Below are 27745 nucleotides of genomic sequence, written 5' to 3'. Positions count from 1 at the left end.
GCTATTTTCAGGGATTTTCTGCAAAATCTTTCTGAGAAAGAAAATAATTTCTGTTTTACACCACCGTAATCTGAGTTGCATTGAATCTGAATGGCTATTGTCTCAAAAGCACTTATAGACAATGGCAAATTAGTCCTCGTCTTCTTTCACTGCAAAATGTATCTTTGGATGCAGTGAAAGTTCAGTGAATCTGTATCTATATATTGATATGCAAAATATACACTCCGTGATAAGCACACAATTTGACGAACATCAGCAAATGATAGTATCCTAGGGGTTAAGGCTAGATAGGTACTGTTCAAATAACAATAGAGCTAAAAACATTTATAAAGAAACAAGTGAAATTGTAATATTTGGAAACATGCAGGATGGCAAATAACCTCTTTAGTCCAGACATTACCCTGTTTGTTCTTGTCTTTGTGACTCCCAAACTGCATTTGTGCAGTATAGTCTATAGTTGCCTGAGGATGTTGTGATGTCCAAGACTATAACAGGATTTTAAAAAGAACTAGATATATTCATGTAGGATAGGTCCATCAATGGCTATTAGCCAGAATGAGAATAGCTGGTGTCCCTAGCCTCTGTTTGCCAGAAGCTGGGGATGGGAGACAGGGAATGGATCACTTGATGATTACCTGTTCTGTTCATTCCCTCTGGGGCACCTGGCAATGGCCACTGTTTTAAGACAGATGGACATTTGGTCTGACCCAGTATGGCCATTCTTATGACCTACTCTTGAATATTTGTTCTGCAGGGTGCACTCAGCATGCATCTGCTTCCCTGCTTTGTAATGTTACACTTATAAAACATTATACTAAATTAAAAACAACTGTTCACTTCTATCTATAAATCCTTCTAAGGCTCAGCTCCTATCTCTCTCTCTTTCACTATAACACTAAAGTAAGTACATGCAGATTTCTTTTAAGCTATATACATGGATGATGGTGTTAATAATACATGAAATGTGTGATATGGAATTATATGTCTAATAATAACTAACCGTATTATGTTTTCCAAAAAAAGTTTTTTCTATCTATTCATTATAGTAATTTGTGAACACACTAGGCCAAATATAGTTCCAGTATAAATCTGTTTACTTATACGTGGGTGCAATGCCATTGGTCAGTTGTGAATGTAGATCATTAAATATAATCACGATTGCCATCTGGTCCTCTTCTAGCTATCTATATTGGACATTAGGAAAAATTTCCTAACTGTCAGGGTGCTTAAACACTGGAATAAATTGCCTCCGGAGGTTGTGGAATCTTCATCATTGGAGATTTTAAGAACAAGTTAGACAAACACCTGCCAGGGATGGTCTAGATAACACTTAGTCCTGCGACAAGTGCAGGGGACTGAACTAGATGACCTCTTGAGGTCCCTTCCAGTTTTTTGATTTCATGATTGTAAATTGTATTATTTTTTGCTTCCCAATACAAGACAATTAAATAAAAAAAATTCTCATAAATCTGTATTAGTCATTTTTCACAAGACGCTTAAAAAATAAAATAACTTCACTGTTACTGATAGTTTTAAAAAATATGGCTAAACTGATAATAGCCTTGAAATTCACTCCATAGTCACAGCACACCAAATCACTATTGGCAACCATATGAAATAATGCAAACCTGTAATGTCCATATCAAATAAGTTATACACTTACGATAATTCTTCCAAGAAGAAATCCAGTTCTGAAAGCTCCATATGATGCCTTGACACTTACCTGAGCACAAGTTTATTAATTCCAGAACTTTCATCTCCACCCAAACAGTTCTAACTAATTTCCTGCTTGCCATAAATGAAAATGTTAATTCAGAAATCCTCATTCTCTTTCCTCCAGCTACAATTTGTGTTAGTTTGTTTTGCACAAGAATAATACATAATTTGAGACATACAGAACCTTCTGGCAAAATAAAACAGTCATGCAGACTTCCAATGAGAGCAGGTAACAACAAATTTTGAAGACAATACTAAGTGATACAACAACATCATATGAAGATTAAACCCAATTAAACTAACTCTTTAGCTGAAATGCTTCAGAAAAACAAACAAAAACAGATGAATCCTAGTTGTTTATTTTAGAAACAGAAGTTCCTTTATGCACCAGTCTTCCAATGTCACTTCATCATTTGAGTGCAGTCCAGCTTTTCTTACACTGGAATGTTCCAGGAGGTAAGAAAGAACACCTACTGAGTCCCACGTGTGCTCTGCTGGACAAAGTCTGCAGCAAGGCACTCTGATTTCTGCAACATGCTGGCACTGAATTTTGTAGCAGATTAAATTTTGTGTCAGTGTAAGATATAAAGAAAGCATTCAGAAAACGAGAGGGGATGTTTTTGAATGTCCTATTATGTTAATACTTCCCTCAGCTATTGCACCCTCTCTATAGGCTTATATGCAGTCAGAGCACAGTAAAGGGATCAGGTCAGGGGACAGAATCTAGCCCAAGGTGTCTCAAGTTTGTGACACCGAAACTGAGGTGCCAAAAATTAGTAAATACATCCCAAAATCCTGGTATAAGGTAGTAAACAGACTTACCTGATAACATGTACTGCTTCTAAAAATAGCTTTCCCTCAAGCTAAAAAAAGCCTGTCTCTGACATCTAACTTAACATACAGTCAGTAATACAGAATGTGTACGGCTATTGGTAATAACCCTTTCTGTAAAAGCAGCAAAGAATCCTGTGGCACCTTATAGACTAACAGATGTTTTGGAACATGAGCTTTCGTGGGTGAATACCCACTTCCTCAGATGCATGTATTACTGACTGTATGTTAAGTTAGATGTCAGAGACAGGCAGTTGCATGCATCTGAGGAAGTGGGTATTCACCCACGAAAGCTCATGCTCCAAAACGTCTGTTAGTCTATAAGGTGCCACAGGATTCTTTGCTGCTTTTACAGATCCAGACTTACACGGCTACCTCTCTGATACTTAACCCTGTCTGGTGAAGCGCAGAGTTACACATAGCACCTCACATGTCAGCAGAGTTGGCACATGCCCTGTATCTTGTCAAAGAATGACACGGTGTTTTGTTCCCCATGCTCTCATGGAGCCATTATGCCTGCTTCAGGCAAAGTGCACAAGACCTTTTCCATTAAAGGCACTGCTGAGACCTTAATATTTACAATAATTTCCTAAAATAATTTCTCAGTATGTTGGGGGAATGCTTTTTTCTATGAAATTTCAATTACTATGTTCTAGGATAATAGATTTTAAAGCAAAAAGGGACCACTATGATCATATAGTCTGTCTTCCTGTGTAATATAGGTTTGCCCAAGAGTTGCAAAAATTAGGGGGCTTCGCTTCAGAACTTGAGCTCAGCACCCCACACCCTCTTTGTCCAGCTGTTGGTAGTGTCTCCTCCCTCCTTCTAGCTGCTGGGAAGGAGTGGCAAACAGGAGGGAAACAGCAGCATGCAGGAGTTGAAGCACAAGGATCTCCTGCCAACAACAGCTGCAGGCAGAAAAAATGGTTACAGAGCAAAGAGAAGTATTTCTCCAATAGCTGCATAAAATGGTTCATTCTGTTACCTGTTCCACTGCCATGGAATCATAGAATTCACAGGACCTTGCAAATATGTCTGAAAAGCAAAGAGTTTCTGCTGGAAAAACCAAAGCACCAATTTTTGATTATTTAATAAATTCTGGCAGCTCTTCTTTAAGAGAAGTCTTGTCTATAATTTGTATCTCTCTGTTGACTCCATGTAATCATCAATATAAATATTTCTAAGTTGGGGTACAGTACTATTAGCACAAGCTCTGCTTTATTCTTGAAGTAGAAATCTTCTGGATCAGTATGTTTATTCAATCAGCTTGTGAAAGCAAAATGCTGGTAGCTGCATAATCAGCACTCGCCTCTTGTTCTCCCATCTTTATTCATAAGCTTTGTTTATTATATTGTTTTGCTTTTGTATATTATTTCAAATCTCAAATTATATCTTGCTTTGCCAAATGAAAGTACAGTGACTAGGAAAAGAAGGAAGAGCTGTTTGAACCTGTGAGATTCCACAGTGTTAAGGAACAGTGCTGCAGGCTAGGTTTTGACAAGACCTTGCTCTGCCAGTAGTATAGATGCACTCATAATTTCATCTCTTGAATTTAAGACTAGGTTCTGCAGCAATTAAATCAGGAAAACCTGCATTACCACTAAATTTGGTAAAAACAACAAGGTGTCCTTGTGGCACCTTAGAGACTAACAAATTTATTTGGGCATAAGCTTTTGTGGGATATATCCAAATACATTTGTTAGTCTCTAAGGGATTCCTCATTGTTTTTACTGATACAGACTAACATGGCTACCCAGGGCTGCCCAGAGGACTGAGGAGGCCTGGGGCAAAGCAATTTTGGGGACTCCTTTCATAAAAACAAGTTGCAATACTATAGAATACTATATTCTTGTGGGGGCCTGGGGCAAATTGCCCCACTTGCCCCTCTCCTCTGGGCGGCCCTGCAGCTACCATTCTGAAATCTGTCACTAAATTCTGTGGGACCCTGAATATCTGCTGATTACAGAGTTACAGGGTTTTTTTTTAAATATATATGGTGTGGATGAGGATGGAATATTATTAATCTAAATGAAAATTAAAATTTATTCTTAAACTACTTAAGTCTATAAATACCGCTGAAGCTTGCATTACTGCTTCTAAATGTGAAATCCACTGCTCTGATATAAGCACCAGGTAACAATACCCTTGTATAAAGTCAACACGGATTATGTAAACCAAATGCCGTTTAAATGCAATAAATTAGACAGACAAATGGTTTTTATAGTTGGAATATAATCCCAGTTACTGAACTCAACCACATAATGCTTTTTCCCATATTTAGAAGTATCACCCTTTCCAAATTATCTTAAATTAAGATACAGAAAATTGAATAACAAAGGTAACTACAGAACATCAGCAGAATAACAACTAGAATAATAGAAAGGATTTGTGTATGTTTTTGTAATAGTCTGATTAAAATTTGGTTCTACCGTGAAAAACAACTATAAAAACAGTATTGTTAGGTTCCATGATTGTAATGACACAATGACTTCAAGATTAAATTTGAAAAGATGACAGTAATTGGATTTTTTTTCTTTTAAATGTCAGGGCTAAAAATTCAGGCCTTAGTTCAGGAAACCATCCCTACTTAGGAAACCACTTCAGCATGTGGTTAGATTTAAGCATGTGTTGAAGTCTATTGAAATCAATAGCACTTAAGCACTTTTGTGCTGGGACACTTAGCCCAGGACCTAAAAGTCAAGATCAGTTTTTATTTCTTATAAATCTACACAAGTAAAAATTTCAGTAAGACCAAATGCTACGCTCTGTTTTACCTGTACATCCCCATTGTCGTTAAATTACAGCATCAGCTACCTCTGCACAACCTTGTGATAGCCTTTGGTTTCCACAGATATAACTTCAGTATGATTGTAAATTAAGACTGAATTTGCCTTTTAAACGAAATTCCAATTGCAAGGATTTTAAGAATGCACCAGCTTGCTCTCTGATGCCAGAGCTGCGTCTGCAGTACTAACAGGAATATAAAGATTTAATCAATCAGTAAGTCTGTTTACATATATTCCTGTCAATTAAAGAAGCAGATCTTTCTGAATACACACAAGATGCAGATCTGCTGTGCAAGAACATGCCATTTTTGCATAATCTCTTTTAGTAGGTTATTTTAATTATTAATGAGATTGACAAGGTTGGTTGAAAAAAAGTAATAGTGTTGATGATGTAATATACTTAGACTTCTGTAAGGTGCTTGATTGGGTACCACACAACATTTTGATTTAAAAACTAGAATGATATAAAATTAATATGACACTCATTACATGGATTAAAAAGTAGCTAGCTGATAGGTTTCAAAATGCAACCGTAGATGGGAATTATCATTGAGCCGGAGTATTTTTAGTCAGGTCCCAAAGGTGTTCCTGGCCCTATAGCTATTTAAATATTTTTATCGATGTTCTGGAGGAAAACACAAAATAATCACTGGTAAAATTTACAGATGACACAAAAAATGGGGAAGTGAGAAATAATAAAAGGACAAGTCAGTAATACAGAGCAATCTGCATCAGTTGGTAAAGTGAGAACAAGCAAACTCTATGTATTTCAATATGGATAAATGTAAAAGTATACATCTAGGAACACAGAACAAACTTAGGCCATACACAATGTGAGACTCTATATCCTGGGAAGCGGTGACTCTGAAAGAGATTTGGGGGTCATGATGGATAATTAGGTGAATAAGAGTTCCAGTGTTACACTGTGGACAAAAGGACTAATGCAATCCTTGGATGCATAAACAAGAGAATATCAAATAGGAATAGAGGTTATGGTTTGACCAGTGCTCGAACACTGTGTCCACAATTCAAGAAGGATTTTGAAAAACTGGAGAGGGTTCAGGGAAGAGCCACGAGAATGACTAACAGATTAGAAAACCTGCCTAGACCTAAGGAGCTTAATCTATTTAGTTTAACAAAGAGAAGGTTAAAGGGTGACTTCATTACAGTCTATAATACAGTTTATTGGGGAACAATATTTAATTATTGGCTCTTCAGTCTAGCAGAGAAAGGTCTAACACCATCCAAGAGCTGAAAGTTGAAGCTAATAAATCACTCGTTTTTAAGGGTGAGAGTAATTAGCTATTAGAACAAAGGGTCGTGATGGATTCTCCAATCTCCACTGATGGTTTTTAAAAGCAAGATTGGATGTTTTCTAAAAGATATGCTCTAGGAATTTGGGGGAAGTTCTATGGCGTGTCAGGAAGTCAGACTGGATGATCACGTGGGTCCCTTCCAGTCTTGGAATCTATGAATCTGTTATTAAGTATCATTATCACAATATAAGTTGGAGGCCCAAATTAGAATTAGAATTCTATTGTGCTTAGTATTGACAAATACTTTCCAAGATACAATCCCTACCCCCAAAGAACAGGAAAAGAGGCTGGAAGTGGTAGTGTGTGAAAGTTTACTGGAGGAGGGACCAAAGAAGGGACAGGAGATAGAGAGGGAGGGGAAGATGTCAGAGGCAAGGAGGAAACAGCATGAGGGAGGGAGGTCCAGGGTTAGAAAAACACTCTAGGATCTAGGCAACCTGGTTTCACTTCCTGCTCTGCCACAAACTTCTTATGTGACCTCAAGCAAGTCACTCAGCTTCTCCATGCCTCAGTTCTGCACACAGGGGTATCGTGAGTAGAGTGACCGGACAGCAAGTGTGAAAAATCCAGAAGGGGGTTGGGGGTAATAGGAAACTATATAAGAAAAAGACCCCAAAATCAGGATTGTTCCTATAAAATCAGGACATCTGGTCACCCTAATTGTGAGGGTAAGTACTTTTAAGGATTGCAAAGTGTTCAGATGCTACAGTAATGGGGACCACATAAATATGTTAGGTAGCAGAGCAGTATGTGGGACATTGTTTTGAGGGAGAATGGACAGAAGGGTAGCAGAAGTAGAGATAATGGAACTTCAGATAGATGACTATGACAGGGAAGTGAAACCAGAACAAAAGTGAGGAAAGAAGGAGTATGGCGAGAGCTATATGTGAGTGGTAAATGGCCACAGTTGTGAATCAATTTTTCTAATAAACAATTTTACAGTAGGTCAATGATTGGTTGCAAAAATTGAGAAATTATACAGTCAGGAGTCAAGCCAACTGTCAATAGCAGGTATCAGGGTCAGTGTTGGGGTTCCAGAGATTAAGCAGAAATCAGAATTCAAATCAGAGCTGGCCACAATATAGGGTGACCAGACAGAAAATATGAAAAATCAGGACAGGGGGTGGGGGATAATAGGAGTCCATATAAGAAAAAGACCCAAAAAATCGAGACTGTCCCTATAAAATCAGGACATCTGGTCACCCTACCTCAATACCAGAAGTTCAGAAGCAGGGCAGTCATGGCAGCTAGCTAGTAATTCACATTGTTGCTCAGACACTTCCTGGTATGCCTCATGGGCTCATATAGGATCAAGGAGCTAATCAGGGATGCTAAAACAACTATCAGTCAGATCCGTCGAGGTGGAACTTCCTGTGGCATGCAACCTCTGCACAGTGTGAGTCACAGAGAGCAGCCAGCTTACAACTACTAGCCATCTTACAACTACAAGGGTGGCAAAATGAGGCAGGGCCACCCAGAGGATTCAGGGGGCCTAAGGGTAAAGCAATTTCTAGGGCCCCTCCCATAAAAAAAAGTTGCAATATTATAGAATACTATATTCTCGTGGGAGCCCCTATGAGGCCTGGGGCCTAGGGCAAATTGTCACACTTGCCCGTCCTGGGTGGCCCTTGCATGAGGACATTGATGGCCTGGTTGTCCCGGATTCAAGTCCCACTGATCCTTACAGAGCCCTTCATTTCTACTTCTCCCCTCCTCAGAGGGTGTCCCTGCTCTGGGAATCTTTCACTTTTATAGGGAAAGGTTCTGGCAGTGGGATACTACACTACAAAAAAATAGACAGGGGAAGTGCTGCTTGGATGAATAGATAGTTGTGGAGGAATATATCTTGGGTCAGGTATGTAGGGCACTCTACTCATCTAAACTGTGCCCCACTATCTATGCTGCTATTTATACCCATGGTAGCTGGACATTCAGTGTCTGTACTCTACATGCTGCCATAAGTGTAGACCCACTCTTAGACACTTAAGGGTGGGATTCACAAAAGTACGTAACTACCTATGTGAATCTCACCCTTTAGGAACACATGTCTTACCTGGAATTCAATGAAGTGTAAGTGACTCATCTAAAGTCATAGGAGAGCCTGTAGTAGAGCAAGAAAGTGAACATGGTCTCCTGAGTCCCAGCCTAGTGCCTCAACTACCAGATCATCTATTCATGTCTTCCATTATCTTCAGGTGCAGAGATGCTAGCAAATTTTAACTTGGGGGTGGGGAAGGGAATACATAATGAAGAAAGGAATAGAAGGGATTGAAGGATGGCAAATGCTGGATCAGATGGTGTACCTTCTATCCAGCCTGCTCTTTCGCACATTAGGAAAGCAGGAAGGGGACAAGAAAGGAAGAAAGAAGAGGAAAATTATTAGATTTCTCTAAGCCCCACTAATCTGTCTCAGACATGATGGACCACAGCCTGCATATACTTGAGTAAGCAATGAAAGATAAGTAAGCAACTTTAAATCTGCCACAAGGCCAAGGGCTTTTATTATTTTGTAACATTGTTTGAATCCTAAATCAAGAAAGTTCAGTTTCTCCCAAAAAGCTAAATGCTGCCCATCTATTTTTGGCTAGAAGACTGTTGTAACCTGATTCATATACTGCAGTGGCTGTTCTGGCAGAAATAATGAGACTTACTGGCACTTACTAAATGTTAAGAATAGGTCAACTTCCTCCTTGCAAAGCAATAACACCGACCTCGGCAGCATTGCCAATATCTTGGTATTGACAGATAGACTAGAAATCATTACTTGCTTTTTATGTATCTTCCTGCCCTAACAGAAGTGACTGTTTTATGTCAGATTGATTTATATGGGCACTTAGATCACAATACTTGCATTTATTTTGGCCTGGAAATCGCTTCCGGAGAGTGTGACCCCTAAAGCTTGCAGACTAGCCATATTGAATGATCCTGATCTCAGCAGTTCTTACCTTTAAAAACAGTGAATAGCAGAAGAGAGTTAACGTTTTTAAAGAGTAGTCTGTGTGGGCAATTATCCCTGTTAAATTTACTAGCACTAAAAAGCATAAAAAGCCAAATAAAATATCATGGCTTATATCAAAAGTAATTTGATTATTTTTTTTCAACACTGCTTACAAATAAATACACAAATAAGCCTACAAAGTTACATTTACAAAATTAAGTCTATATTTTAAAAAGGGTAAGAAAATAGGTCTTCTTCCATTTATGTCAATGGAAGCTTTGCCATTGGCTTCCATAGTGCTGGAACAAAAAAAAAAAAAATCACATTGTCCTGGAGTCTTAAGTTCCACTTGTCCTGCAGAAAATTTTCTGTCCTGCAGGGCAAATTCCTAAAAAACAGACATTTCTTTCCTTCAGGACAAGGGGAATTTTAATGGGCCAAGGCAGCATATGTGTTGGAGTCAAATAAAAATCTAGAAACTTTGATACTAACTATTAATTACCTCACACTGATTAATAACTAGAAAAAAGTTTCTGTGTGGGCTGCCTGGTGATCAAGAGAAGTCTATGTGAACCACTTACAGCCAGATCTTGCTCCTACTGAAGTTAAGTAACAAAGATCCAAACCAAGCCAACAGTGGCAACATATATCATGAATGCTACCAGAGGAGAGGGGCAGAGAACAATAAGGGTAAGCTGTCTCTTTGTGCATGGATTTCTGCACAGTTCTCAAGGCATCCATTTCCAGCTACAAGCCTCCCCTCCTGAGTACTGAAAACTGATCAAGAACCAACACCACTCCCGAAAGTCCCTTCCTGTGAGAGGTGATGACAGGACCCTATGATCCTGTAATACTGATACGGACCCTATTGATTAGGCCTGTCGATTAATCACAGTTAACTCACATGATTAACTCAAAAAAACTAATTGTGATAAAAAATATTAACCGCAATTAACTGCAGTTTTAATTGCACTATTAAACAATAGAATACCAATTGAAAAGTACAAAATAGTTTGGATATTTTTCTACATTTTCATATATATTGTATTCTGTATTGAAATTTAAATCAAAGTGTATATTATTTTTATTACAAATATTTGCACTGTAAAAATGATAAACCGGTAGTATTTTTCAATTCACCTCATACAAGTACTGTAGTGCAATTTCTTTGTTGTGAATGTTCAACTTACAAATGCAGATTTTTTTTGTTACACAACTGCACTCAAAACAATGTAAAACTTCAGAGCTTACAAGTCCACTCAGCCCTACTTGTTCAGCCAATTGCTAAGACAAACAAGTCTTAAAAGAACAACACTGATGTGGAAACTACAGAACTCAAACCATCAGCCTTCTGCTGGTGACATCTGAAAATGAACATGCGTCGCTCCGCACTGCTTTAGATTGTTATCAAGCAGAACCAATCATCAGCATGGACGCACGTCCCCTGGAAAGCTGGTTGAAGCATGAAAGGACATATGAATCTTTAGCACATCTGGCACATAAATATCTTGTAATGCCAGCTACAACAGTGTTATGAGAACACCTGTTCTCACTTTCAGGTGACATTGTAAATAAGAAGTGGGCAGCACTATCTTCTGCAAATGTAAACAAACTTATTTGTCTGAGTGACTGACTGAACAAAAAGTAGGACTGAGTAGACTTGCAGACTCTAAAATTTGACATTGTTTTATTTTTAATGCAGTTTTTTTGGACATAATTCTACATTTTTAAGTTCAACTTTCATAATAAAGAGATTGAACTACAGTACTTGTATTAGGTGAAATGAAAAATACTATTACTTTTGTTTTTTTACAGTTCAAATACTTGTAATAAAAGTAAATATAAAGTGAGCACTGTACACTTTGTATTCTGTTGTAATTGAAAAGTAGAAAACATCCAAAATATTTAAATAAATGGTATTCTATTGTTTAACAGTGCAATTAATCATGTGATTAATCACAATTACTTTCTTTTGAATTAAATCACATGAGTTAACGATAGCCCTACTATTGATACTAACACTCTACTTCAATCACATCTTATTTTAAGACCTATTTATCCCTTATGATTGCTCCCTCTTTACAATACTTTGTTAGATGAGTTACAAGCTTTTAAAATATAGCTTTTATATGTTCACTGCTTCAATAATGTCTACAAATTCACTAAGGCATCCTTGAATGCCATCAAGGATAATCTCATTTTATAGTCATGCTAATCCTCCACAGATGTGAAATACGATGAACTGGTGTCCAATACCTTCTTCACAGATCAGACCACATGGTTAACTCCCCTGCTTTTCTAACTATTCACATATCTGCTTTCTCTGATACTTTTACCTCATGTCACTTTGTTCATCAGAAAAATCTATATAGTATCTGGACTGTGATCTTTAGATTCTTTCATCTAAGACAAAAGGGAAAAAAAGCCCAGCAGACTTCCAGGGATACCAATCCATCTGTCATTTTAAACTCTCTACTTCTGTGTCTGAATCACTCCACTGATTCCTTGCATGACTATTTGCCTTGCATGTAGCCGGAGAAAGATAGATGTGTAATTTATCTTTATTTGTTTTGCTGTATTTGTTTCATTTACAACTCTAGACATCCTTACTGATTTTTGTTACACCCCTTTAAGTTTGCAATCATATCATTTCATCATCCTGCTAGGGGTCCAAATTCTGCAGTTTATAATTCACGAGTGGAAGGCTGTGACCATTCAGAGCCCGACTGACATCAAATGTGACTCTGCACAAGTGCAGCAGTCCTGCCACTCATTTTAAATTGTAGGATCAGGTGATAGGGCATGTGTATTGTAGAAAGTTTTGCCACCAGTGTAATTAAAATGGAACACCCTCCCCTCACACTGTATGCACAGTTACACCAGAATAAAAGTGTTTATACTAGAATAGTTATTATGGTTCAGGAAGTGAAATAAGCTATACCAGTATAATGAATCTTTATACTGGTATAACTGCATCCACTCTAGAGCTTATGCCAGTTTAACCATATCAATAACAATAATAACAACAATAATAAAATCACACTCCCACTGGTTATTCTGATCTATAGTTATACAAATGTGACTTTCCAAGTTAGACCAGGTCTTTGACTCTAGTAAAACATTTTACTAATCTTGTGAGAAATCTAGTAATCATGACAAAATCTGTTTGTTTTGTTTCCCCTTCGCCCTTTCTACTTTAATACAAATTTTACTGAAACTTACCCAAACTTGGTTTTGTTTTTAATTTTCCAGTTCTTCCCCATCCCCTATTCATCAATGACAAGAATTGCCTGCATGACAGTGTTTGCCTGCTGTGATGTGGCTCCACTCACCATGTTGGCACCTCCTACTGGTCATCTTGGGGATTAGCTCTGCAGGTCAGTATGCCCTCTCCAGATGGTGCCTTGTCCACTATCACACCTGCAACCATGTTATTCCAAGGAACATGGCATCCTCTTCATGACACAGCTGTCCAGCTGTGTCATGATTTGTGCTTCCCCACTTCCAGGGGCCCTGTAATCAATTGTCCAGCCACTTCCCCTAGTGGCAACTGCAGTCAACTGTTCAGCCACTTCCCCCAGTGGCAAGTGAGGGGGAGCTGGGACTGCCCACTACTCCAGGTCCTTGCCCAGGGACCCAATAGATGGCAACCACCTGCTGTGTCTCCTCCAACTCCTGAGTATATTTCCCAGGGCCAGTTCTCCCAGTTCCTTCTTTGCCCTCACCTCAGGGCCTCAGCATGACAGTCCTAGTAGCCAGCCAGGAACTTCTTCTTGCTCTCCTGTTCCTGTACAGCACTGTTCTGTTCAGGGTGCTAGATTCCATCCACCTGAAAAGCACCCAGGCCTCCCTCCTTGAGCTCCAGGGAGTAACTGCCTCTGCTCTGCCCTGCAGCTCTTCATATATGGGCCTGCTGGGCCTGGATTGGCTGCTCTTCACAGCCTCTCTCCTATTGACCACTTCCTTCACAGCATCTCTAGGGCTTTATTAGCCCCTTACATGCCAGTGTGGGGCAGATGCCTTATCACACCTTCATTACTGGAAAATATGGTGGCCTAGAGTCTTCTCTTTATTTTCTCGTTAGTATCTTTATCACATCTACCAAACTCCATTCATCCTGCAACATTTTTTTTCTGATGTGTAACATACAGATGCATTTTATTTAACACTGTCATCTAACATTCTCTAAAATAGTGTTCGTCAATTTTTTTTGCTGTGTTCTTTCTCTGCTCTACAATGTCTTTCTGTGTCCACCTGTCTCTTTTCTCTCAGTAGTTCCACTCTTGAACTAAGAAATCCACCAACATCCCTTAAAGAGAAGTACTATCTCACCACTAATCCTGTCTTTGAGGAGCATGCCTTTATTGTCTTAGCTGCTGTCCTTCAAACTGACAGCAGAATATTTACCACCATTTCAGTCTCCTACCATCTATTTGAAACTACTTCTATCAGGATCAGAGTTGTGCAAAGATAGTAGAATACCCTTTGGAAACTCCTTGCAGAATCCTCTCCGGAGCTCTGGTTACTATTGTCATTTGTTTCTGAGATTTGCATGGCTCTACTGAAAAATATAGAATTGTTGCAGTTTAATGACCCCACAATGGCTTCTTCACTGCATGACACTTTAATTAAAGATGAGCCTAGATACTTTCATTAGAAAAATATATCTGTGTGTTTCAGGGAAATCCAGATACAGCCTCAGCTAACAAAGTAAAGATACTCTTTTCTATTGTTTCACAGCACTGTTGATGCTGCACTGAACAAGCTGTGGGCAGATAGAAGGAAATGCCACTGCTGGCTTTTAGCAAGGCCACAGAGCACCAAAGCCCTTTTGTTTTCCAAGGTTGAACAAGAAGCACACTACCTAACCTAGATACTTACTGGATTGCATTGTTCTCACCTTTCTCCATCATCTCTTCCTGTCTCTACTATTTGTCTTCTTCACTCATATTACATATGAACTTTAGTGTATAAGCATCTTAGGATGTGGAACATGTCTTGTGATGCTTTGTAAAGCCCCAACACACTTTTGGATTTCTATAAAATAGTAATGAGAACTGTATGGAATTATTATGGAAACTGGTTAACATTAAAGTAAAAAGAACTTGCATAAATGAAGCATTCAAATTTCTATTTAAAACACTCAAAAGCCGAGACACAACTAACTTGGCCACATACATTCCTGTATATTTCATGGTATAGGTTTGATATTAGCAATATTATTATTTTAGTAGTTAATATTTATATTCTGGTAGTATTCTTGGTTCCTAAACAGCACCTAAACTTTCCCAAACATTCTCCCCACAAATTACCCTTCTGCCACTTTGTGAGTTCAGTTACTACTCTGACCATGTCTTCACTTGCAAAAAGTGTTATTTACCATGTGTTAGTTAACAAGTGGTAACATCCTAGTGTGGAGAAGTTTAAGCTCTCACTAGGGTTTTCCTCAACCTGCTAACATGTGTGAAAACAACAAACTGTCTTGTCTAGAAATATGAGATATGAAAGTCAGATGCTCACTGTACAGAATCAGTAAGAAAATATTTCAGTTTGATTAATACTGTTGCCTGTTCTTGTGACACCCAAGAATCTTAGCCCAACACCAATGCTCAGTTTCCAGGAGCAATTCTGCCTGAAGGACTGTTTCTAGCCAGAGATGAAGGCAGACAATAAACTGTCCTGCTACATGGAGAGCTCCCTCGCCCCAAAACCTTGCATAACCCAAAACTAACAGCACACCATGTCTTCCCAAGACCAAAAGTTTGCTCACACACTAAAAGAAATGTGGAAGGCTATGTGTAACAGCACCTCCTGGTAACACCAGACATATCATTATAAACACCCTATTGTTGGTAGATTTTTCTGCTACAATCATCATTTCAGTCCATTAAAACACAGGTGCTAACTGTAAAGTAATTCACAAGGAAACTTTGTCTCAATTTCCTAATGCTCATGAAACAAAGAAAATACTCAAGTTGCAAACATGTTATATTCTAAGTGATCTGGTTAGATGTAGGATACAGCACCAACAGTGTGATAAAATATACTTCTATATTAGTTAGCTAGCGTAAGAAATGCAAATTAATTGCTTGAGGACAGCAAAAATTAACTACAAAAGCTGATTCTTAAAATGAGTAATTCTCTACAGCTGCCATTTGCTCAGTATTATAAAAGCTGTATTAATAAACTGTGAAGTGACTCCATTCTATACATTTACTATCTATACTTGTATTCTCCTGTGCTTACCATAGGGGAGGAGGAGAAAGCCTATTTCTCTTAGAAATTTCACTTTATTAAGCTGTCCCTAAATCTTTTATACAGCACTTTGTGATCCAAGTATCAGCAACATCAGTGAGTAGGGTTAGAAAGATCATTTGCAATAAATAAATCAGTGTGGTAAATAAGTATAAGAATATATAAGTATAAGAATTTTTTCATCACATGCCCCTAGTAGTGATTTGGGAAACTTAGTCAGGTATACATTCTTGTGCAGTATCTTGGTGGTATTGGAGAGGAACATTCAAGCAGGGCTGCTTTGATGCGATGATTTTAGAGCATCTGTTAGTTTGGGTGTAAACACTAGATGTAAACAAGTTATCCATGCTCATCTTTGCACATATAATGGGCCAGATCTGTGAACTTCAATGAAGCTATACTGATTTAGACCAGCTAATGATCTGGCTCAGTATGTACAAGTAGACCTGTAATATGCATATGAACTGAATAGCCATTATGAATATAATTTTGATCAAAATAGCTTAACTCTTTAATTAATAAAATCACAGAAATGATCAACAGAAAAAACCCCACATAAATGGGCAATTTCCCTTTACACATCCAGTAAGAGGCTGTATCAATGCCACAAAGAACCAAGGAACCTGTAAGCACATGACTGATGTCTAGGCTCTAACTGGCCTCAATATTCTTTCAGATGTTTGAAAAGTGTTAGCCAGAAGCATGGAAAACTTTAAGATGCAATGCTGTAAACAAACTGTGGGAAAATACTGGAGGACTTTTAGGAACTCTTCATGAATGTATGAATTGTTCATAAGTAAACAGTGGGGAGAAAAAAATCCAGAAATAATCTGAATTTGAAATTTGATTTGAACATATTCATGATTGTTTCATGGTTTTTCTTCTGTAAACACTTGAGCAGCAGAACTTTATTAACACAAATACTGGTTAAAAAAACAATTTGAAACTAAGATGCTTGACGATTCACAGAAAACAAATTTCAAATTGTATATGTATTTGTAATATCTGGAACTCATACTGTGCTCTTTAATTACATTAGTCAAATAACTGAAATAACTGAAATTCTCATATTTATAAATCTACCAGATTATCTGAAGGAAAGAAAATGTTCTCTTTATATGCAGAATAAAGATGTTTATAATATTTTAAGAGTGGTAGAGAGAGGAAAACACTTTTTTTTGCAGAAATGATCCACATTTTTTAAAATTAGGTTTTGTCTGGCTTAATCAGAGTTTTTCTAAACAATGGTCATTCTAGAAACTGCATCATAATTTTAGCTCATAGTCCAGTTCATTATTACAGTTAAATAAACTGAACATGCAAGCTTTAGTTTAACTCAGCATACATAGCCTAGCTGAGTGAATAATGCACAATAAATAATTTATATGAAGAAATTGGTTGTTTCTGAATATCTACAAGCACATAATAATGTTTGTTGTTTGCATTTTGTCAGTAATTTTTCTTTACTTTTTGTGTTTGTACCCTCAAATGATGGTGAATATTTAAAATGTGAAAGGGTTTTTTTGTTTTGTTTTGTTTACAGTTCTGATTTTTTGTTGACTATTCACGCATACCATTTGTACTTCCTGATTTGAAGTACATGGAAGCATTTTGCCACAAATACTTAAAGTGTGAGAATTTAAAATTTAGTTTCCACATGTTTATTTTGATTTCTGTAAACATTTTTGTTGGCAAAATGCTACTGCTCCGATATTCACAAGAAAACCCAAAATAAACTTGTTCAAAGCAAATTCATCCAGAAATGTGAACATATGTGGTTTTTCTCTTTCTAAGTAGAGGTAAAATTTTCAAAAGCACCTGCATAACTCAGGTGCCTAAGTCCCATTTTCAAAAGTGTCTTAGGCTGCATCTACATTACAGCCCACTTTCAACTGTGTGTAGGGTTTCACCATAGCAAAAAGTAACCTGTGCCCACCCTGTGGTGTATAGGTACACGTGTCCATGCAAGGCTCTGGCAGGGGGAAGCAGTGAGGAAAAGTTGAGTGAAGCCTTTCCCTGCTGCTAGAGCCTTTCCCCACTACGAGTCTTTTTCTAAAGTAGGGAAAGGTGACAGCAGCTAGGACACTACGTAGCTAAAAATAGCATTGCAGGCAGGAAGGCATGGCTTGGGTGAGTAGGGAGCCATATGGGATATGTATTCAGGTATAAATCTACACCCTTCATGTTTGCCTTTACCCTACTCACCTAAACCATACCTCACCATCTACACTGCTGCTTAGACCATGCTTCAGAGGCTACCCAAGTACATTGCCAAAAGAAGTATGTAGTGTAAATGTAGCCTTAGGCACTTTAGGTGTGAAATACTTCTACAATTCTGGCCCTAAAATGCATATATGCTCCTAGTCTAAATCAATGAGAATAAGATACTTAGGTACCTGGCTGCATCTTTACATACCAAAATGCCTTTACAAATCTGACCCTTATAAGACTAAATCCCACTGATTTTCAATGAGATTTACGGGCCAGATTTTCAAAACTGTTTAGGCAGCAAAAGCATCTAACCAAGGTAGGTGCTTAACTCCTTTTGACTGATTGCAAGTAAGAATTCTACCACTTCATCTGGAAGTGGAGGTTAACCTCAATGGAATTCCACAGATGACAGTAAAAGTGTCATGTGTTCTGGTCTTATGTGATGATCTCGGACTGGCCTTGTGGACTCGGTGTTTCCAAGTCCACACCAGAGCATCCACACTGCATTGTAAACCTGGGCTTACAATTGCTGTACCCATGTCTCACAGCCATGCTAACTCATTCCCACTGCACTATGAAGACCTTTTTCCTCAGGTCTGACACTTGAGCTCAGGGGTGGCTCTAGGGACTACCAAAGCAAGCAGCTGCTTGGGGCAGCCCATTTGCAGGGGCGGCAGCTAGCAGGGATTGAGGCTGGGAGCTGAGAACCAACAGGTGGCCCTGGGAGCTGTAGTTCCTTGGTTAGCTCCCTGCCTACAGAACCAGCCCTGGAGCAGGGAAAGAACTACATTTCCCAGCATTCCTTTGGCCACTACCAACAGGAAAGTAGGGGAGGGAGTATGGTAGCTGAAACCTCATGCTGCAGCTTGAGCTCACTGCTAGAGCGGGATGGCACATGAATGGGGGACAGGTGTGCTCAAGGAGTAGAAGGCTTTGGCCCAGATATCCCCTTCAGAAGACATCCCCAGACTGGCTTAGGGATACTGGTGTGACCTCACCTTGCAGCCCCCAAAGAAGGAATTGGGTGGACTAAATGGACAGTGCCCCTCTCTATCTGAAGCCTAGCAAGGGAGGTACGTGGATCTCAATAGAATTTAAAATGAAAAGTAAGGGAGGGGAGGCTCTGGACCTGGGCAGCTTTAGATACAGTACCAGGCATGTAGGAGGATTTCCACTTCTGAGCCATGGAAGCAGAAATTGACTTTTCCTTTCCAGATTTAGCTAATATTCAGAAAGGGAATCTAGCACCTGCCCTCCAGATTTGAACACCTCAAAATTCAAGAGTGCTCTCACTCAATTTTGGCAGCTGTTACTTCATTTCTCCCAAATCAAATATACTGATCCACTGTCATTTGCTGTAGAAAAAGTAGATAAAATTGATCAAGAAACGCTTCCCAGTAGTTTTTAGGACTGGAATTCCTATTTTCAACAGCCATTGCTTTTTTTTTAATTGTTTAAAAGGAAGACAGTGATATTGCTTTGGCAAATTCCCCACAGAAACAAAGAGTGGAACAAAAGAATAATAAAGGCACCTTGACTTTTCCTCATTTTGGAGGACAATTTTATAATATGCATCCAGATATCCTCCAGTCACACAAGCTGAAAATTGTTGCACTTTACTGCAGTTCTGTAACCATATGGGAACCAATCCTGTCTGTGTTCTGTGCACTTCCAAAATTCCTGCTCAATGACCCACCCTGGGAGCAAGTCACCAGTGACCCAGGGCTGGGGCAGAAGGAGAGTGCAGGTGGAGGATGGGGGGGAAAATAGCCCAGGGCTGGGGCGGCAGGGGGTGCGAGTGAAGGGGGCAGAGCCCAGGGCTGGGGTGACAGGAGGTGGGGGGGGCACTGGTGGGGGGAAAGGGGGTACCCAGAGCTGGTGCAGCAGGGGGTGCAGGTGTGGGAGGAGAGCCCAGGGCTGGGGCAACAGGGAGGTGCAGGGGGGAGCCCAGGGCTGGGGTGGGGGCAGCAAAAAGCCTAGAGCCGGCCCTGCTTGAGCTATATCCACACAGGAAAATGGCAGGGCTTGGACTGATGCCAAGGAAATACTTGGGTTCTGACCAACCTGCCTGTCAGGGTCTAGAACATGGGAACTGTGAGCTTGCTGACCCAAGTCAAACAAAAGGCTTGTGCTCAAACCTGAGTCAGAACCTAGGTTTAATGTACAATTTAGACATACCCTTAGAGCAGGGGTCAGGAACCTTTCAGAAGTGGTGTGCCAAGTCTTCATGTATTCATGGTAACTTAAGTTTTCACATGCCAGTAATACATCTTACATTTACTGGGGCCGGCAGCTGGAACCCCAGACTGGCAGTGGGCTGAGCGGCTCAGCCCGCTGCCAGTTTGGGCTTCCGTCCATCAGTCCCTGCCAGCCGGGGTCCTGGCTACCGGCCTCGCTAAGCCTGCTGCCGGGCCGAGGTTCCTTTCATCCAGGCCGGCGAGGGGTGAGCGGGGCCTGCGGTCAGGACCCCAGGCTGGCAGCAGCGTGCCACCTTTGGCATGCATACTATAGGTTGCTGAGCCCACTTTACAGGATAACACTAAACTGAAAGAGAACCTAAAGCTTAAAACTGGAAAAAAGAAAGCAAAATTGGAAGCAAACAAGAACATTTTAAAAGAAATGCAACAGAGAGCGTTGTGAAATCAGGGTCAGACTCCCCCAGGGTAGAACAGAAGGTTTAAATCCCCAAAATGAGTAGCTAAACTGATTGCATACTGTCTTATTGGGCTATAAAAGTATATCAAGGAAGTTTTTTTTATGAAAGCTTGTAATATTATGAACATGCTGGTCATAATGAGATATGTATAAAGACTATGATTACAAAACTATGAGCACAGTTTTCTATATATTCAAATACATGCTCTGTGCTGCAACTTCAACTACACCTCACAGCAGAACAGTGAGCAGTCAAGCAGGGAGGGGCACCTCCCAAGCCAGGGGTTTACAGGAGACCAGCTTCAGGTAAGTCTCTATTGTCCAATTCAGGAAGAGAGAATTGATGGACCATTAGAGTTAATGGATAGCCAAGATGTCTCAGTGTTTTGCAAGTCAAAGAGGGAATTTCCCCACTCTGAATAAACATAAACCACCATGGACTGAGGGGCAGGGGGAAGTCTTTTAAAAAACAGGCTTGGGCCTAAGTTTTTTTATCCTGAACTTGAGGGGCCATCTTGAATTGGGAGGCTGTCTGTCAACTCTGGATCCCTCCTATAGCTAGAGAGTACACTGGAAAACTGTTTTAAGGCAATAGGTAACGTGTTAGAAAAAGGGTGTTATCTGATATTTAAGTGTAAAGCCTGATGTGGAGTCTATGTTTAGTTCCTGTATAACTTGTAGATGATTGCTTTCCCTTACTATTTCACCTTTGGATCAGTGGATTTTTTTTCCTATTAAAAATTGTTTTTGTTTATTTTCAGCCCAAGAAGGCCCCTGGTGTGCAAACTTTGTGGAACATGTATGCCATAGTAGCCAGGTGGCTGGTTTCACATTATGGGGGTGATGAACTGAAGAGAAATGGTACTTAAGAGTATTTGAGGAGACACAGGACTGAAAGGGCAGTTGGCGTCACCCTGCAAGGAGTAACTGTGCTACTCCAGAGTTAGACCTTATGTTTCAGGAATCTGTGTTAGGGATCTGAACCATAGCTGCACAGCACAAAGACTCCAAGATTACAAGACAGGAAGTGACAAAACCTCTTATTGGTCTGATTGGTCACCAAAACGTCACATGCTTAGAGAACAGCTGCACATATTCGTTAAGTAGGCACATGTGTCAAGTTTATTATTATAACTTTTGGGACAGAAGGTTGGAAATGAAAATATTTACCGTGGTTACTCTCAAACCTTTGTATTTGCAAGTAATTAAAGCTACTACATAACTAGTAACCTGCCTTATACTATTGCCCACACCATGGCAATATTAATTAGGCAAAAGCTAAATGTGAAGTTATTAATCACATCCTCTCAACTTAGGGAGTTGACCAACATTGTCTCATTGTTTCCTTGGGCTCCACAGTCTGCCTGTGCCACCCGATGTCTCCTGTCTTATTGTAAGTTAGGCCATAAGTTCTCTATTTTCCTCAAGTATTTGCAGAGCAAGGAGCCCCACTGCTACTGGAATACAAATAAGTGATATCAAATTTAAGTTAATTTTCATAGAACTCTCACACATATTCAAATTGAATCATTAAGAACTGGTATATGTTTAGTGGAGCTGTGGATTTCTTCTCTATAATTGTCATAAACAGATAGCTAAGGGTTAATGTTCTTTTACCTGTAAAGGGGTAACAACAGTAACCTGAAACACCTGACCAGAGGACCAATCAGGAAACAAGACTTTTTCAAATCTGGGTGGAGGGAAGTTTTGGGGTGTGAGTTCTTTGTTCTTTGTCTTGTGTCTGTGCCCTCTCGGCTCTGAGAGTGATCTTTCTGTCTCCTGGCTTTCTAATCTTCTGTTTCCAAGTTGTAAGTACAAGGATAGTAAGACAATAAGGTTATATTGTATTTTTTGTATTTACATGTGTGTAGTTGCTGGAATGTGTTAAATTGTATTCTTTTGGAATAAGGCGTTCATTCACTTTTTTTTTTCTTAAGCAATTGACCCTGTAGATTATCACTTTATACAGAGACTATGTTTAATGTCTTTTTCTTTCTTTTTTATATAAAGCTTTCTTTTTAAGACCTGTTGGAGTTTTTCTTTAGTGGGGACTCCAGGGAATTGAGTCTGCAGCTCACCAGGGAATTGGTGGGAGGAAGAAGTCAGGGGGAAAATCTCTTTGTGTTAGATTTACTAAGCCTGACTTTGCATACCCTCTGGGTGAGGCGGGTGAGGAGAGAGGTTAGCTCTCTCGGTACGTGTGTTTCCAGGACTGGAAGCAGGGAATCTCCTAGGGTCGTCCAGGGAGGGGAGCCTGGGAGGAAGTAACAAGGAAACAAGGGGAGGGGTTTATTTCCCTTTGTTGTGAGACTCAAGGAATCTGAGTCTGGGGGTCCCCCAGGGAAGGTTTTGGGGAGACCACAGTGGGCTAGGCACTGTATAATTCCTGGCTGGTGGCAGCTTTACCAGGTCCAAGCTGGTAACTAAGCTTGGAGGTTTTCATGCTAACACCCATATTTTGGACGCTAAGGTCCAGATCTTGGAAAAAATGTTATGACAATAATCTCTTATCCTACTGGAATATGGATGGTAAAATGTACTCTGTTAGATACACAGAGAGTTTATATACATAGAGACAAAGAAAGAGTAAACAGCTGATATTTAGTGACTGGGGAAATTGCACAGCTCTATGTAGACCATCACCTTCATTCAGGGACAAAAGGATGAATATTCTCCAGAAGAGCTATAAACTATTACATTCCAAAATAAATGCTTCAGTGAAAGAGAGTTATGGTTGCTTTCTTAATTTTAAATCATTTCCTATGCAGTGAGTTGTTGCATAATAAGCCAGGATGACGTTCCTTAATGTTGTTGGAATATTTCTATGCCTGATGAACAAGATCCTTTTACAGTCTGAAAACAGTGATAATTATATTTTGTACACTCTGCACTGAATCTGTAATTCCCATTAGACATAAAAGCTCTTCTAGAGCATTTCAGGTAACAGAGAACAACCTGAGCACTGCTGCCTGACGAGGTGCATTTTTCAATGGATCAATAAGCCATGCAACCTGTATGTTAGTGACTTTTTCAAACTATAAGACGTAGACACATAATATCAAGGACAACCATCCATCTTAGGAATGACAGTGACTGGTGTTGCCTGGACTTCTAAGTAACATGAACATAAAAAAGCACTCAACCTCACAAAGCAATGGGACGCATATCTAGGCCTACTATAATCAATCATTCATATATATTTCTTCCGCTTGCTAAAAAAAAATTACTGAGGGAACACAAAGCATGTTTGCCTTTAAGATGAAATTTGATACAGCTGAATAGCTAATATAAAACATCTGAGAAAGTTTAGAACTATTGGGCCAGATTCAGACTTGGCCAAGTGGGTAAAACTCCACTGAAGTGGATGGAGATGCTGCCACTTACAACAGTTCTGAATGCGACCCATTGTGTTTTTAAAAGTTGGTGCAAGTTTGCCTAATCTAGTTTCAGTCTGAAGTATCTTCTTTTCAGGGTCTGTGGGGAAAATCTGAGTTAAAACCAAGTAAATCTGAGTCTGTGATGGTATAATGTGCATCTTCTTCTGGCCCTCTCATGGTTTAGTTTACACTTCCTGGATTCCCTAGACTTCCTTACACTCTCACCCACTTACTGATGCAGGATTTACATATCACCACGGCCTCAGGCCTACTGGATCTAGCTGAGTTTAAGAGAATATAGGTTGATCAGGGACTACTAACTGGGAGTTTTGCAACTGCAAGGGAGTTCTCCAGGTAAAGGAGGAGCAAATACAGCACCCTTGGGGTAAGTGACTGTCTGTAGTGTGTGTTTGTTTCTGTTTGGGGGTTACTTGCTGTGTGCTGAGCTTGTGTCTGTCAGTATGTTTGGTTGGTTGGTTCTTTGAAGCATCCTGTGCTGTGGCTGGCAGTGGAAACTGTGAGCTTCAAAGGAAGGTCTGAAAGCTAGAAGCCTCTGGTAATTGGCTGAGCCTTAATCAGTGGGCAGGGCAGTCACAGAGGCCAGGGCTTTATAAAGCAGTGCACAAGCAACCAGGGAGCTTTGCAACCAGGGGCTGCTAACAGGGAGTTTCGCAAGGGGAGTGGGAAGGGAGTGAGGGTCCCTTGCTGGTTCTATCTGTGTCCCCTTATTCCCCCTTAAAACCTGTAAACCAAACTACATTCAAAACTTCTTGCCTTAAACAACCCTTTCATTAACTAAGAGACAATGCAGGCAGAAGCCTAGCTGCAGAGTGGAAGCTATCCAGTTTATTGTGCTGAGTGCAGCATGTATGATTACCTGCCCTGTGGGTAGGTGGTGTATGTGTGCATTCGGTGCAAGGAGCTCCTGGCCCTCAGAGACCATGTACAGACTATAGAGGCCAGCGTGGCGGAACTGGAGGAGCTAAGAAAGGCAGAGAGGTATGCTGATGAGACTTTCCGGGACACGGTAGAATTGTCCCACCTCCAGTCAGACAGCCTCTGCACTGTTGAGGAGGATGAAAGGCCCAGGGAAACAGAGCAGTCAACGGGAGCAGAGGGAAACCTTCCCATAGTTGGGACACTCCTTCCATATGGTGCTGGGGTTGCCTTTCGCACTGAGATTACCTCTCCTGGGGAAGGAACTCCAGTTGCTAGGAAAAGGCAGGTGTTAGTAATGGGAGATTCGATCATTAGAAACATAGATAGCTGGGTTTGTGATGACCAGGAGAACTGTATGGTGACTTGCCTGCCTGGTGCAAAGGTTGAGGATCTCTCGAGGCATCAAGACAGACTTATGTGTAGTGCTGGGGAAGAGCTGGTGGTCATGGTACATGTAGGTACCAATGACATAGGGAAGGGTAGGAGAGATGTCCTGGAGGCCAAATTTAGGCTGCTAGGGAAGAGACTGAAATCCAGTATCATAACCTAGTCCCAGATTTGGACCTTAGCGTCCAAAATATGGGGGTTAGCATGAAAACCTCCAAGCTTAGTTACCAGCTTGGACCTGGTAAAGCTGCCACCACCCAAAAAATTAGAGTGTTTTGAGGCACTCTGGTCCCCCCAACAACCTTCCCTGGGGACCCCAAGACCCAAATTCCTTGAGTCTCACAACAAAGGGGAATAAACCATTTCCCTTCCCTTCTCCCTTCCAGGTATTCCCTCCCTGGGTTCCTGGAGAGATACACAGAAGCAAACTCCGTGAATCTAAACAGAGGGATTCCACCCTCTCTATTTCCAGTCCTGGAAAACACAAGCACTTCCCTCTTCACCCAGAGGGTATGCAAAGTCAGGCTAGTAAATCTAACACACAGAGATTTTCCCCCCTGACTCCTTCCTCCCACCAATTCCCTGGTGAGTACAGACTCAATTCCCTGGAGTTCCCCCCCCCCCAAATGAAAACTCCAACAGGTCTTAAAAGAAAGCTTTATGTAAAAAAAAAGAAAAATACATAAAAATGGTCTCTCTGTATTAAGGTAACAAATACAGGGTCAATTGCTTAAAAGGAATATGAATAAACAGCCTTATTCAAAAAGAATACAATTCAAAACACTCCAGCAACTATACATATGTAACTACAAAAAAACAAACCTATCTTTTTGTACTTACAACTGGGAAACAGAAGATTAGAAAGCAGGAAATAGAGAAATCCTTCCCATAGCCGAGAGGGAGATAGGCACAAGACCAAGAACAAAGGACTCACACACAAACTTCCCTCCACCCAGATTTGAAAAAGTCTTGTTTCCTGATTGGTCCTCTGGTCAGGTGTTTCAGATTACTTCTTTCCAGGTGAAAGAGACGTTTACCCTTAGCTATCTGTTTATGACATCCAGAACCTCTATGGTGGCATTCTCAGAAATGCTCCCAGTTCCACGTGCAGGGGCAGGTAGGCAGGCGGAGCTTCAGAGTCTTAATGCATGGATGAGACAATGGTGTAGAGAGGAGCGGTTTAGATTCATTAGGAACTGGGGAAACTTTTGGGATGGGGGGAGCCTATACAGGAGAGATGGGCTCCACCTAAACCAAAATGGAATGAGACTGCTGGCACAAGCATTAAAAAGGTTGTAGATCAGTTTTTAAACTAGGAGATGGAGGAAAGCTGACTGCTGCAAAGGAGCATGTGGATTGGACAGAGACTTCTCTTAGGGGAGAATCTAATGATAGAGAACCTCCAGGTTGTAGTCAGGAACAAAGGATGGAAGAGGATAATGTAAGGGCCAGATCAGATGATAAACATTCACATAAAAAAATGATTCTGACACATCAGAAAAGTGCAGGCAAATAAACAGTGACAAGTTTTTAAAGTGCTTGTACACAAATGCTAGAAGTCTAAATAATAAGATGGGTGAACTAGAGTGCCTTGTGATAAAGGAGGATATTGATATAATAGGCATCACAGAAACCTGGTGGACTGAGAGTAATCACAATGGGACACAATCATTCTGGGGTACAAAATATATCAGAAGGACAGAACAGGTCTTGCGGGCGAGGAGTGGCACTATATGTGAAAGAAAATGTAGAATCAAATGAAGTAAAAATCTTTAGTGAATCCACATGTTCCATAGAATCTCTATGGATAATAATTTCATGCTCTAATAAGAATATAACAGTAGGGATCTATTATCGACCACCTGACCAGGACAGTGATAGTGATGATGAAATGCTGAGAGAAATTAGAGAGGCTATCCAAATTAAGAACTCAATAATAGTGGGGGATTTCAATTATCCCCATATTGACTGGGATCATTTCACTTCAGGACGAAATGCAGAGATAAAATTTATCGATACTTTAAATGACTGCTTCTTGGAGCAGCTGGTACGGGAACCCACAAGGGGAAAGGCAACTCTAGATTTAGTCCTGAGTGGAGTGCAGGAGCTGGTCCAAGAGGTAACGATAGCAGGACCTCTTGGAAATAGTGACCATAATACAATAGCATTCAACATCCCTGTGGTGGGAAGAACATCTCAACAGCCCAACACTGTGGCATTTAATTTCAGAAGGGGGAACTATGCAAAAATGAGGGGGTTAGTTAAACAAGTTAAAAAGTACAGTGACTGTAGTGAAATCCCTACAAGCTGCATGGGTGCTTTTTAAAGACACCA

Source organism: Gopherus flavomarginatus, chromosome 3 (assembly GCF_025201925.1).
Source record: "Gopherus flavomarginatus isolate rGopFla2 chromosome 3, rGopFla2.mat.asm, whole genome shotgun sequence".
NCBI classification, from domain to species: Eukaryota; Metazoa; Chordata; order Testudines; family Testudinidae; genus Gopherus; species Gopherus flavomarginatus.
Note: the sequence above shows the minus strand (reverse complement) of the source record.